The following is a 12,939-nucleotide window of genomic DNA, read 5'->3' as shown; positions in this document are numbered from 1 at the left end:
GCCCCTGTGACGTAAATATTTATTTCTGTAGGAGGGAAAAAAGCTATTTCTCTCAACCAGACCTACCGATTTGAGGGTCTCAGTTTCAGTCTTCAATCTCGGGAGCAGCCGAAGATCCCAACAGAGACGATTCAAGAAAGGGAGACTCTACGTTCTTTGCTGCAAATCCACCTTAAGGCTATTTAGGCAGGACCAAAAGGAGCACCTCATAGCGTGACTGTGGCAAAATATGCTGGTAGACATCTCTGTGATGTACTTTGCTGCACTTATAACCTGTACACAGACAACCTAGCCTTCCTTCACATACTCCATGAGATCCTGACACTGGTCTACTAGCAAAAACTCAAGGCATCCTGTCCACTGGAAAAAAGCATGTGTCTGCTCTTCTTGCCTGGGGGAGCAGATGAAGAAAAAGTGGAAGAACCGGATGGGAGGACAATGTCTTCTGAATGCAGTGTATATGAGAGAATCCAAAGGCGGATGTCAGGATGTTGTCAATTGGAGGTTTAAAATACAGTGATCATAAGTGCAGGAGACTTCCCTATTCGTAACAGCCTTTCGTAGACATAGTAGCCTATGCAAAGGTAAAGGTTTTTTTTCAGAGCGAGTCGTGGTCTCTCTGTGCTTCGCCTCCTGCTTTTTGCACGCATAGGAGCTTCCAAGTATCTAGAGGGTCTAGTCAAGTGTTTCAATGTTTAAAAATAATGTTTTGACATGAAGGAGGTATGCTTAGACATCGAAGAAGACAATGTGTTGACACCATAGGGCGTTTGAGGGTCAACGTTGCTTGTGTCACCATAGGTAGTGCTGCCCATGTTGGAATAGTATTCATCGACATTATATATGGCGACACACCCTTAGGAGACTTGTACCTCGGCTGCCAATGCTAGTGATGATGTTGAGAAGCCTCTGGGGGACCACCAGGGGTGTTGTAGGAGGGCTTTTGAGTTCCCATGATGAGAGCTTCTAGCTTAGCGTTTTTGGAGGGGATTAAGCCTCTTCTGAGTAAGCTCTAGCTCTCTCCTGTAAGCCTTGTAACATCTTCGTCCTTAATCCTGCGATAAGACATTTTGGGGCAAACGTGACGCTCCTGGACAAGCCATGCACAAGGAATGACCATCTTTTTTTAGATTTCTTCAGCCACAGAAGGCACATTTAACAAAAAAAATATCTTGCAACAGAACACGAAGAAGGCAGAGCAAAAAAGGTTTAGAGTTATGAACTCTTCAGTCATAAAGGAACAGTGTTTGTTCCTGACATACCTGATTGAAACTGTTCCTCTATGGTGGTTGTTTTTATGAGTGACCCATTTTGACAGGGTCATGACCCCGTCAGGGTGGATGGCGAGTGGTGGGGACAGGGGTGTTTGGCTAAACCTGGGACAGGAGGCTTTACAGCACAGAAAAGTGTTGAGAAGGAGTGAGGGTCTACCCACCCCCCTAGGTGATTCCGAATGAGAAACAAATGAAAGATCGCACTTCGAGAGAGCAGAGGGAAACGGGTGTGCATGCAGGAGAGTGCACAATCGCGTAGTGCATGCATTAGGCTCTATATAGTAGAGGCAAGTGTAAACGCCATCTTAGTTATTGGCAGCCATTTTGAAACATAGGCCCAAGTGCAGCGAAAGCACCAAACGTGTGGGATAATAGGCTTGCATTATTAGCACAGACATAACCCACACCATAAGTGAGCTTCAGGGAGTTACAAGCCTTTCGTTGTCTCAGAGGCTGTAGGCCTTGGTGCCCCGGGAAGAATGTACTCTGCAAGGCCACGAGAAGGGGGCAGAGCGCCTCTTGGCATTTACCATCCCACGATACAGATAGCAAGGCCCCTTAGCCCGAACACCCACTGTGTCAGAGCTACAGCACTCCTATGCTTTGATTCCCAAGACCCCCATATGCCACGGTGCCAGCCAGGCCCAGACCACTGACCATAAAGCTGTAAGACCCTTGATCGAGCAAAAAGAACAGAAAGCAAGGCTATCTCGCCTTCACATTTGAGTCACGTAATTTGTGCTGCGAGGTGCCTGGGAGGGATGAAATTATAGCACAAAATGAGGGTGGAAGACCTTGGGAGGTTGCTGGCACATCTGGGACTGAGTGAAGTATGCAAGTTAGTATGACCTCGGCTCTCCCACTGGGCCCATATCTGTGTCTGCCAGGTGCATCGTTACAGTGATAGAGTAGCATTGTTTTCAAGTAACCAATTGCTTATTAGGCCCTGTTCTATTACGGATGACAAGCCCAACAGCACCCACAGAGACAGACAAGAAGGCTGGAGTGGGCCACCCATGTATAGGGTCCTGCCAACCAGCCTCGCAGGTTTTCGCTGTATGTAATGCGACATAGATAATGGCAGGCTTACTGCACACCCCTAATTTGGCAGGTCGTTAGGCGGCAGCAGAGTTCTTTGCTGATTCACTTCTGTTTTGTAGGAATAAAAACTGGTTATCCTTGCAAGCGGTGTCTTGGGCCTTTTTCCTTAGCAGGTTGTATTTTTCTGGTGTGAGCGTGCAGGGGCTTGCCTTCAAGAGCCAGTCCTGTCCCAGATCCAGGGAGTGGGAGTTTGGGGGCCAGTCACTGGAACCCCAAAAGTACCTTGAAAATAAATGGGGGTACCTTCCAGTATGTTTTCTCTTGTCTCTTTCGGGACAACAAATCCCAGAGCGAACCTGTATGCAACTAAGAAAAAACAAACTGGAACAAGGGCATTTGAACCCTCGGCCCGCTTGGACATCTGTGCAGAGCCTGCTGATGCAGGTTCAAATCCGGCAGGGCCAAACTCAGCCTTTCATCCTTCCGAGGTCGATAAATGAGCACCACACACCGTGGGTAATAATAAGCAGCGCTCAGATACCAGAGGGTTTGTAGCACTATATAAATGCTAAATTATTATTATTAAGAACTAAAACAGCTTGGACTGGGTTTTTCCTGCCAAACCAAGATGAGAACACTTGACCCCTCTTCACGAGGAAGACCCCACGAGAGTGGTGGGGCAATAACAAAAGAATTGAGAAGGGACTAAAGGGAAGCATGAGAGACACCGAATAACTTCCCAGACAGAAATTGAAACACAACTCAACAGCACATGAGGAAGGCTGCATGGAAAGCTAGCAGCCTGAGCACCTGCCCGCTAACCTGCTAACAGAGATGGAAAAGGGAAGATTTTCCTTTCAACTGTTTAACCCAGCACCTGGGGAAAGAACAACTTGTGCAGAGTGCAGAAGCGCTGGTGGTAAATTTAGAGCAGAGTGCAAGTGAGGTATTGATTGTGAGAGAGAGTGATACCAGTTGCGTGTAGTGTGAGGAGAGGGGTGCAAAAGGTGTGTGAGAAAGAAGAGTGATGGGAGAGAGTGGGGAGAAAGTGTAGGGGTAGTTTGAGAGAGAGTGCGTTTAGTAGAGATGGGTGAGCAAGGCACCATATCCCTGGGTGGTCAGTAGGGCATAATCTTCTTGGGAGAGTCTTCAGGGCACCATATACCTTAGTAGGTTGGGGGGGGTCAGGAAAAGTAGATAGGAGGGGGTGAGAGTTGCAGAGTGGATGAGAATAGAGGAGTGAAGGTGTTAGAAAATAAGAGCGAGGAGGGGTGAGAGTGAAGGAGTGCAGTAACATCAGGGAGAGGTGAGAAAGATATTGAGTGACAGAACGGAACAGGGTGTATGTTACCAGCACAAGACTTTTCTGTTCTGATACATGGCACCCCTATAAGAACTCCAGAGGGAGCCAGTTATATAAGACCTTCGCCTAGGCCATCACCAAAAGCCAGTATTAGATAGTAGGTGTTGCAGATTGCAACTTGGGAAATCTGGGATAGGGACGCCTCAGTTAGATTCTGCAGGAAACAAGAAAGGGAAACCCATTAGACTACCTTGCCTGCATCCTGACTAGAGAAACCAAAATTACATTTATTTTTAACATCTTGAAAATAAAACCCTTCAACCACTTCTCGGAGTCTGAATGTTCCTAAGGCCATCTGTGACAGATGGAGTCATTGTGGGATTGTTCAGGCCTGGATAAAGATGTTTCACACAGGAGAAAAACCACCCACTTAAAGAAAGAATTCAGAAGAGGGTGACACAAAAGTAGAAGTTAGCCCTAGATGCTAACCCCAGCAGAGTATTATCAGAAAAGAGCAGAGTCCCTTGTCCAGTCTTCCACACACTAACTGACTCGGGTACCCCCATGGGAAAACACATATGATGTTTATAACACCTACAAACTACTTGATCCCTGAGAATGTGAAGATTATGGTTGTGAGCAACTTAGGGGTAGACCTATCCACGAACATTTCTGGGTATTCCACCCCAACCAGAGCAACCTGAAGATACCACAGTAGCAGTTGATGCAGTAGTCAACCCAGCTGTGCACCATAGTAACGTCCAAGCCCTGCTGGTCAAACACTCCCCCACCCCTATCCAGCTCCAGAAGGGGAAGATTGTCAGCCAATTTAGGTGGGATGTCAGGAGTACCTCCAAGCAAGACTCAGGGGGGGGGGGGGGGTTGTGCCCACCATGAAAGGCCTGTCGTGGAAATAACCTCACCAGGACCTAGAGGGCTTTGCTCAGTGCATGCCACCAAGGATAGGCAAGAAAGGGCAGCGACAGTGGGGGGTGCAGTTGCATGTATGAGCTTTGGGACTTATGTCAGACCCAGAAATCCCACTTCTACAGACGGAACCTGAAAATGATCTATAGCACAGAGAAAAGGAGGGCTCATCCCACCTGCTCCATCGATAGGGCCTGGTTCAGAACTGCTACCTGAGCCTCCCCTTGTAAGGAATTGCCCAGACCAGTATCGGGGAGAGATGGGACCCAGGGCTGCACCTGATGAACTCTGGAGGGAAAGGACTGATAGTTAACTTGACAGGGTCTGTGATAAGGCAGAAAGACCCGCCACAGGAATAATCTAGACTGAAAGGCCCAAGCGGATGAGCTCAGAAGGCCCATTTGAGACCATGAAGGTACCATCGTCTTTGGAGAGAACATAAAGGGACACAGAGGTGTAGACCCAATTCCTCTCCTTGCATTAGGAATCTCTCAGAGGAGAAAGGAGCAACCTCATGGGAGGAAAAAGCACAACGTATCTGTATGCCAGAGGTGATCTGATGGAGTAAATATTTCTGGTGGCATTTAAAATCCAGGGGTTAACAGTCTGGGAAAAATATGGGGTGGGAGGCACAACAAAAAAAATCGTAAAATTCACTACAGGCAATTAAGCCAAAGCATCTTTAGAAGTATGTATGATTGAAGCGAGTTACACTTCAGGTGCAGCAGGGAGAATCTCGAGGCCACTCAGGATTCAAATAACTGAAACACAAGACACACAACGGACGTTGCCAGCCGGTAGCCCTATGCTGCACTCCTAGATGGACCTAGTCCCAAACACTGTTTCCCACCTCATAGGCTCAGTCAACTCCCAGCGGGAGGTATTTAGCCTACAATGGTTGGTTTTGTAAATTTGTTTCAGGGTAATTAGTTTCTCATTACTTTACTGATATTCAATTGGTAAACGATAACAATTTATATAAAGCTCTGTCAGTCTGCTCGTCTACAGTAAAGAACCACAAGGCTGAGAGAAGGCAGGTTTTAGACAGATAAAGTATTTTTATAGTGACCAAACTCAATTTGCACCGCACTGTTACATTACAGTGTGGGATACAGATTCAACAAAAGTATATATTAGTAAAATTCAAAAACAGAAGCAGTAATACAGTTGAGCTGAGAAAGCGCTCAAATTTACCGTAAAATGTACAAAAGCATGCATATAATACAACTCAAACGTAAAAATAGTGACGGGATTGCTTCATGCGAGATGTGATACTTCTGGCCAGTATCATTCGTTCTGCTCAGAACTTCCTAAAGACACTCCTATAAAGTCATGTGTGCCCACGCGTTTCGGATTATTCTAAATCCATCTTCAGGGCACGACGTGTTTTAGTTTCAAAATGTTCGATTTTGATTCCTAAAAAGGATGAAGATACACTAATTAGACCTCTATAGCATCTGGGAGACTTAACAAGTTACTCTCATAAGTGGAAATCCACTAACCTTGATTTCTGGGCAAGTAGAGAACACTGGCTACTACCTGTATGGTAAATAAAACATAACAACAATTGTAAGTGTCCAGTCTTGCAAGAAGGACTTTGGCTAGAGTCTCACACTTGAGCGATACATGTACTGTCTAGTCTACTTACCCGGTAGGAAGACCAACTCCTCTCCCCGGGTAATGTTATGGTGTCGGGATGTGATTCCCAATGTAGGCGGCTAAAGGCAAAGAGAGATATAGAGGGTGTTCAGGTCATGTCTAGAAGGTATATACCATTGCTTCTAGATAAACAAATAAATAATTCAAGTCTTTAGCTGAATTTTGGTGAAATTACATCCACACACGACTAGTGTAGATTTAAGTAAATATAATCATATAAATTGTCTGCTCACCGGTAGCACACATCGTCAGTAGCGTATAACCTAAAGGCGCCATTATAATTGCACCCCTACAAGAGTGCTCGCTCATCATATTGAGGACTAATTCAGTTCTACAACTTCATACAGTGAATGTGGAGGAACCGAGGCTCTAGGTGTCTCCATAAAATCAATCACCTTAAACACCACGTCCGACAGAGGAATCGAACAGCCCGTCACCAAGACGCGCTGCTCGTCGCTGTCTGGCATGAATGGTTGCCATAGGAGCGTCGCGCACGCGAGTCCCGACTCCGGTCGCCATCTTTGTGTGGGACACATCGTTCAACATGCAAATACTTGATTGCAAAGAGTCAATATTGAAGTTGTTCATATCGCATCCTTACAACTCAACCCCTGGGCCTTCTACCCATGATGGCTCAGGCTCAGTGTGAACCGATTGCCTGACCGCACCGTCAAGCCCGATTACGTTCGAGGCTCTGGTTGCCATGGCCGCAATGCGCACACGCATTGTTCTGAGCAGAACGAATGATACTGCCCAGAAGTATAAACACACCAATGTGGTCACTCAGCTACACATTAGTGAATGGTTGACATCTCGCATGAAGCAATCCCTTCACTATTTTTACGTTTATGAGTTGTATTATATGCATGCTTTTGTACGCCTTACGGTAAATTTGAGCGCTTTCTCAGCTCAACTGTATTACTGCTTCTGTTTTTGAATTGTACTAATATATACTTTTGTTGAATCTGTATCCCACACTGTAATGTAATAGTGCGGTGCAAATTGAGTTTGGTCACTATAAAAATACTTTATCTGTCTAAAACCTGCCTTCTCTCAGCCTTGTGGTTCTTGACTGTAGACGAGCAGACTGACAGAGCTTTATATAAATTGTTATTGTTTACCAATTGAATATCAGTAAAGTAATGAGAAACTAATTACCCTGAAACATATTTACAAAACCAACCATTGTAGGTTAAATACCTCCCGCTGGGAGTTGACTGAGCCTATGAGGTGGGAAACAGTGTGTGGGACTAGGTCCCTCTAGGAGTGCAGCATAGGGCTACCGGCTGGCAACATCCGGTGTGTGTCTTGCGTTTCAGTTAACGGTCTGGGCCCACATAGACTCAGGCAGCACTAGCAATGACAAACCCAGAACTGGTATTCCTGCACAGTCCCTGGGCACAGAATAATATGGGCCCTTGTATTCACAGTGATTAGATGACGTACAGCATGACGATGGTCCCAAACAGAGGGGGAGATGATCGAGAACACAGAGGTCCTCGTAATCCCAAACCTCCCCCCCAATCCATGTGGGGGAGTAGGTTTTCCAGATTCAGGCGATGGATGGAATCTTTGTGCCATCAGGAACGAAGTTGTAAAGCACCATCCATATCCCTGTGGGTGAACCAAGCAATCAGGTGCTGTGCCCGTGGGACAGACATCCTACAAGTGTCCCAAAAATCCTCCATGTCCAGCTCTCCAGGGTAGCCGGGATCAGAAATGTTGGAGGAGAGAAAGCTTTGACAGATGCCAAAAGCAAGGCCTGTACCAACTGCATGCTGTTAAATCAGTAAGTTTCACCCTTTAGGTCTTTGATCTTTTCGCCTCCAAACTCCCACAAGCAGATCATAAATTGTGACTGTAGCTAGTTGTAAAACATTTGTTTCAGACAGTGTTTGTCAATCCAAAACAACCAATGACATGTTTTGTGTGTTAATGGACAATACTCCTTTTAAAAAGGTATAGCCATGGCGAGTCCAGAAGCTTGGAAATTTACAAAAATCATGTAGTCATATACCACAGTTGGCACAAGAATCACTCCAAATCTCAGAGGTGGTTTAAGGGTTTTATTGATATCAATGGTCCTAGCATGTCTCTATCTCTATCATCTCTAAGCGCCTCTCTGATGTCTCTCACTCCTTCAGGGACTCGCTTCCACCCTTTGTTGTAAATACCTTCTCTCCACTGTGACCATTGTCCCTGCTACACTACTACTTCCTACATGACCATCAATCTGGATTCCGAGCATCCAGAGGCATGGAAACCGCTCTCCTGAACACCTGTGAAGAACTGCTCACATCTTGCGATTCTAACTCTCCTGCCGTTCTCATTCAATTTGACCGCTCCTCCGCATTTGACACCATTAACCACTCCATCCTCATAAAATGGCTCCACAATACCTTGTGTATCTCGGAGTGAGCACTGGACTGGCTGACCTCCTTCCTCAATGACCGTCCCTCCCAGGTTATCCTGGGCTTTTTCTCCTCTCTCACATCTACCTCCACCTCTGGTGTGCCGCAGGGCTTCAACCTCTCCCACTGGCTCCAACATTTATCTTGCTCCGCTTGCACAGCTAATTTCCACAATCTCCCCTTACTTCCAGTGCTATGCAGATGACAACTCTTCTTCAAACTTCCCACTGATCCTCTCCTTTCTTTCTCCATCAATCCCGACTGCCTATCTGCCATCCAGTCATTGTGTGCCTCTAACTATCTCTGCCTCAATGCCAAAAAGACAGAATCTTCCCGTTGGTACTCATACTCCGTCTTTCTTCCCCTCACTCTGGTCACCTTCTATGGGCTCTTCCCCTCCCCCTTCTTTTGAAGCCAAAATTCTTGGAGTCATCTTCGCTTTCCTCCCTTCCTCACATCCACGACCTTGCCAAGAAGTCCCACTTTCAACTCAACCTCCTCAAAGGAATCCTCCCTTTCGTCACTTTCCCCCAGAAGCTCAATATCTCTAGAGCTCTGGTACACTCTAGGCTTGACTACTGCAATAGTCACTTCCTTAATCTTCCATCTTCCTCTCTACGTCCCCTTCAGGTAATTCAGAATAGGGCTGCAAGACTTATCCTTGGCCCCAAACCCAGGGGCTGCATCTCTCCAGCCCTAATAACTCTCCACTGGCTCCCCGTTGCTGCAAGGATCAAATTCAAATCCCTCTGTATCATCCATAAGGATGTCTGAGGCCGGGGACCACGCCATCTATAACTGGCTCTCACTAAATACTCTCCCTCTAGATCTTTACTCTCCTCTGGTACCAACTCTCTGTGTGTCAAGCAATTCGCTAAACAGCGAGCTGGTGGCCGATCTCTTTCCTCATCTGGCTCCTCCTTTGGAACAGCCTCGCCCTGCCTCTCAAGCCGTATCTACTCAAATTCTGGAAGCTCAAGACTTTATAAATGAAAAAAACTTTCCTTTTCACTCCCCCACCCCTTCCATTCTTTGCTAAACCCCCACAGTTGCTGCGATTGGTGACTAGGGCCCTTATGTATACACAGGGGCCCTGGCCTCCCACCCCCAATTGCCTTCAGACTGCATCCACCCCCAGCACTTGCCTCTGGCGACCACTCGCCTGTGCTATCACAGGCCTGAACTTATTTGCTGGGAGTCGACCACTCTCACCAAGTGTTCCCTGCCAGGCACTTACAACTGCCTGCAACGTTCTCCGTAGCACTTCCCTCCTTACACTTACCCACCCCTCCCTCATCCCTTGTCCCTCTATGTACTTGCACGTTCTGAATGCTCACAAGGCCTAGTAGGACCGCCTCTTTTTTCATTGTTACATTTGCCTTTCATTCCCATGTTCCCTCCCCGTTGTCCTGTGGGCGATTTGAAACACAATTTACTTGATGTATAAGCACCTTACATATGCACATTAAATAAATAAATAAAATAAAACCACACTTGCCACACTAACATGCCCACTAAACACTGCCGTACCACTTTCGTTCACTAACCAATACCTCAGCTTTTCCAGTAATAACCTCTACACTCTGCTGCTCCTTCCTCCCTCCTTCTGGTCACTTGTTAGTCCACCTCCTCCTCGCATGACCTCAACTGAATAATCTACACTTGCTTCCACTTTTTTATATCTTCCCCCTCTCGGTTGGCTTCCCTCCCTAGCCAGTCTGGCCCGGTTTTCCCCACCTTGGATGTGCTGGCAAAGGTAAGTCCCAGTATCCCCTGCATTGGTCACTGGTTTACTAGGGCTGTTGGCAGCGATTCGGTGTGCATGCTGCATCTATCCAGCAGCACCAGACTGATTCTGTGTGCCGCGTGTTAGAAACTATTTTCTTTTTGCCGCCTTCCTCCCTTAGAAATCAATGGGACACCATCTATTTTTATAATTCGCTGCATCCTGACCTAACTTTTTGAAGGAATAGTAAAGCCCTCAGCCTTTCTTACCTTGCGTTTGCTCCCTTTTTATGGGGAGAATGATCAGTCCCTAAGCCTGAAGAAGAATTCTTATTTTTAAACTGCACACATCCCCTTAGCATTAAGTGCGGCAGGGATACTTTGTGTCCCCATTACGGTTTCTTTCGCAACTTTACTGTTGCAGGCACAATGTGCCCAGGATTGGCTGGTGGCAGCAGATATTTTTCTACCATGCTTTTGCCTTTTCTCGCATGCAGTTTTGCACCTTAGTAATGCAATTTAGTGGACCATATACTCTAAAATGACCGGAACACACGATTTTTGCCTGTCCTTTGGCCACTTTGTGCCTTGGCCTTCTTCCTGCCCTCACATCTGGAATTGCCTTATATGGAAAGCCCTTTCCTGGGCAAAGTGGGGGTTTGTGTGTGAGCCGATTGTGGGGGCTGGGTCTGTCTGCAAGGGAGAAGTATTGGCCAGAGCCTGTCCATGATTATACAGCTCCTGCCAGTTTCAATGGTGCACATCATTACCATTTGTGGGTTGGGGGATGACTCCAGCCCAGATCCTGGATAAGTGGAGGTTAGGTACATTTTTCAAGTTTGTGATAAATCTCCCTGACCTGTGTCAACCCCAGAACTTTTTGCTTGGACTTGGTAATTATTTTACCTTGTCCCTAGGTGAGTGGGAATCGTTTTCCCCTTTCAACCAGTCTTTTACTCTTTTAATGGGTGATCTTTTTATGCGTCTCCATAGTGTATGATTGGAGTTATAGTTTTCTATAACTTTTTTGGCTAAGCTTGGGTTGCCCCTTAGGGCTTCCCTGTTCATTTCTCTTTCATGTACCTGGGTGAACTATTGTTCCCAAGTAGCAAAGACGGATTTTCATCCCCTTTACATTTTGTATAAGTGAGCCAGCACACCCCACCTTAGGTGAGGTGCTGGTGGGATACAATATATCCCCTTTCATACTTACCTGTAACATTTCTGTTACCATTGCAAGTTTACTTGAATGGCTGGTGGCAGTGGTTTTACCTTTATGACTTTTAGTTTATTACTTGCAGGATGTTAATTCAGCCTTGGTAGTGCACAGAAGGGCCACCATTCTGCTAGAATCGTGGGTTCCTTCTTTTTCACAATTTTTAAGTATGCTTGTTGTTTGGGAGGTCTTCCCCTGCCATTTTAGGTGGGAACGACCTCAGTTGAAGTTTTATGTTTCACTGGGATCCTTTGTATGCCTCGCCCAGGCTCCAGAGTGTCTCAGAAGGCAGGAAGCGAGGGAGTAGTCCAACACTCTGCAGCCCTTTGTCTTTCACCTTGCCTGAAAATAACCAAGTCCCAGTGGGGGGCTGGCTGTCCTGATTAGAAAGCCAGACAGCCACTTTCTACAAACTGCAGGGAGAGATTGCAGAGATTGTGCTGTAGTTCCTGATAAATACTCCGAACCTGACAGCTGCTGACAGGTCAACCACTGGAGCTGAAACTGAAGAGGAAGATGAAGAAAAGATGTCTGTAGCGATTTCCAGCGACCAGAGAGCCTGCTGTTTAACCAGAGCCTGATGTAACCCTTCCTTCCAATCGACATGGGAGTCTCAAACACAACGACTTCTACCCAGAGGCTGGTGAGAGCCACTAGTCTCAAGAGAACCTGCTTTTTGAGCCATCCCACAATGTGGCACGAACTTGCTGGACTCCAATACCTCAATACCCATGGACATCGAGGCAGTGTATGGTGCATGGTCTTCTGAAGTCCGAATCCGTCCAAAACTTTGGTGGCCTCCTCCTGGCTCGCCAGAGAAACAATTTGAATCCGTGACGTCCCCTCACCAGAATGTAGGACCGAGAGAGTGAAGAGAATCCGACCGGAGATATTCGTTGTTCTTCTGGCTGCTGTAAAAAGGTGCCAATTCCACATAGCCACGAGAATCTGTGAAGTATCTGTTGCTGGAAGCCTTCTCTGACAACTGCTGCTACAAGTTCCCATCCAGTGTCCAGTTCTTTCGTCTCCAAACCAAGAATCCAGGGACTGTGTCCTGTGCTGCTGCATCCTGAAGGCATCTACTCAGAAGCTCTGCTTTTCACCTAAGGTACTGTGTTGGCTTGGGTAATACTTACCTTAAATCTGGTGGGCATCCAGTGTGACTAAATGGGTAATTTGTGTTGTTGGGAGTTTGCTCATACCGCTTGCCCAGGCCTAACGCTGGAACGCATATAGGGAGTCTTCTTTGAAATCCCTGAAAACTAACTCTGAAAGTGAATACTTACTTGTTTGAGAAGATCTCCTCTGGAACTTTGACTTTCCTGCAATTGAAACCTATTTCAACCTGCCTGCAGCTGGCTCCTAGACCACTAGGGTCCCTCT

The sequence above is a fragment of the Ambystoma mexicanum genome, chromosome 10 (assembly GCF_040938575.1).
Source record: "Ambystoma mexicanum isolate Mex_15411 chromosome 10, UKY_AmexF1_1, whole genome shotgun sequence".
Classification (NCBI taxonomy): domain Eukaryota; kingdom Metazoa; phylum Chordata; class Amphibia; order Caudata; family Ambystomatidae; genus Ambystoma; species Ambystoma mexicanum.
Note: the sequence above shows the minus strand (reverse complement) of the source record.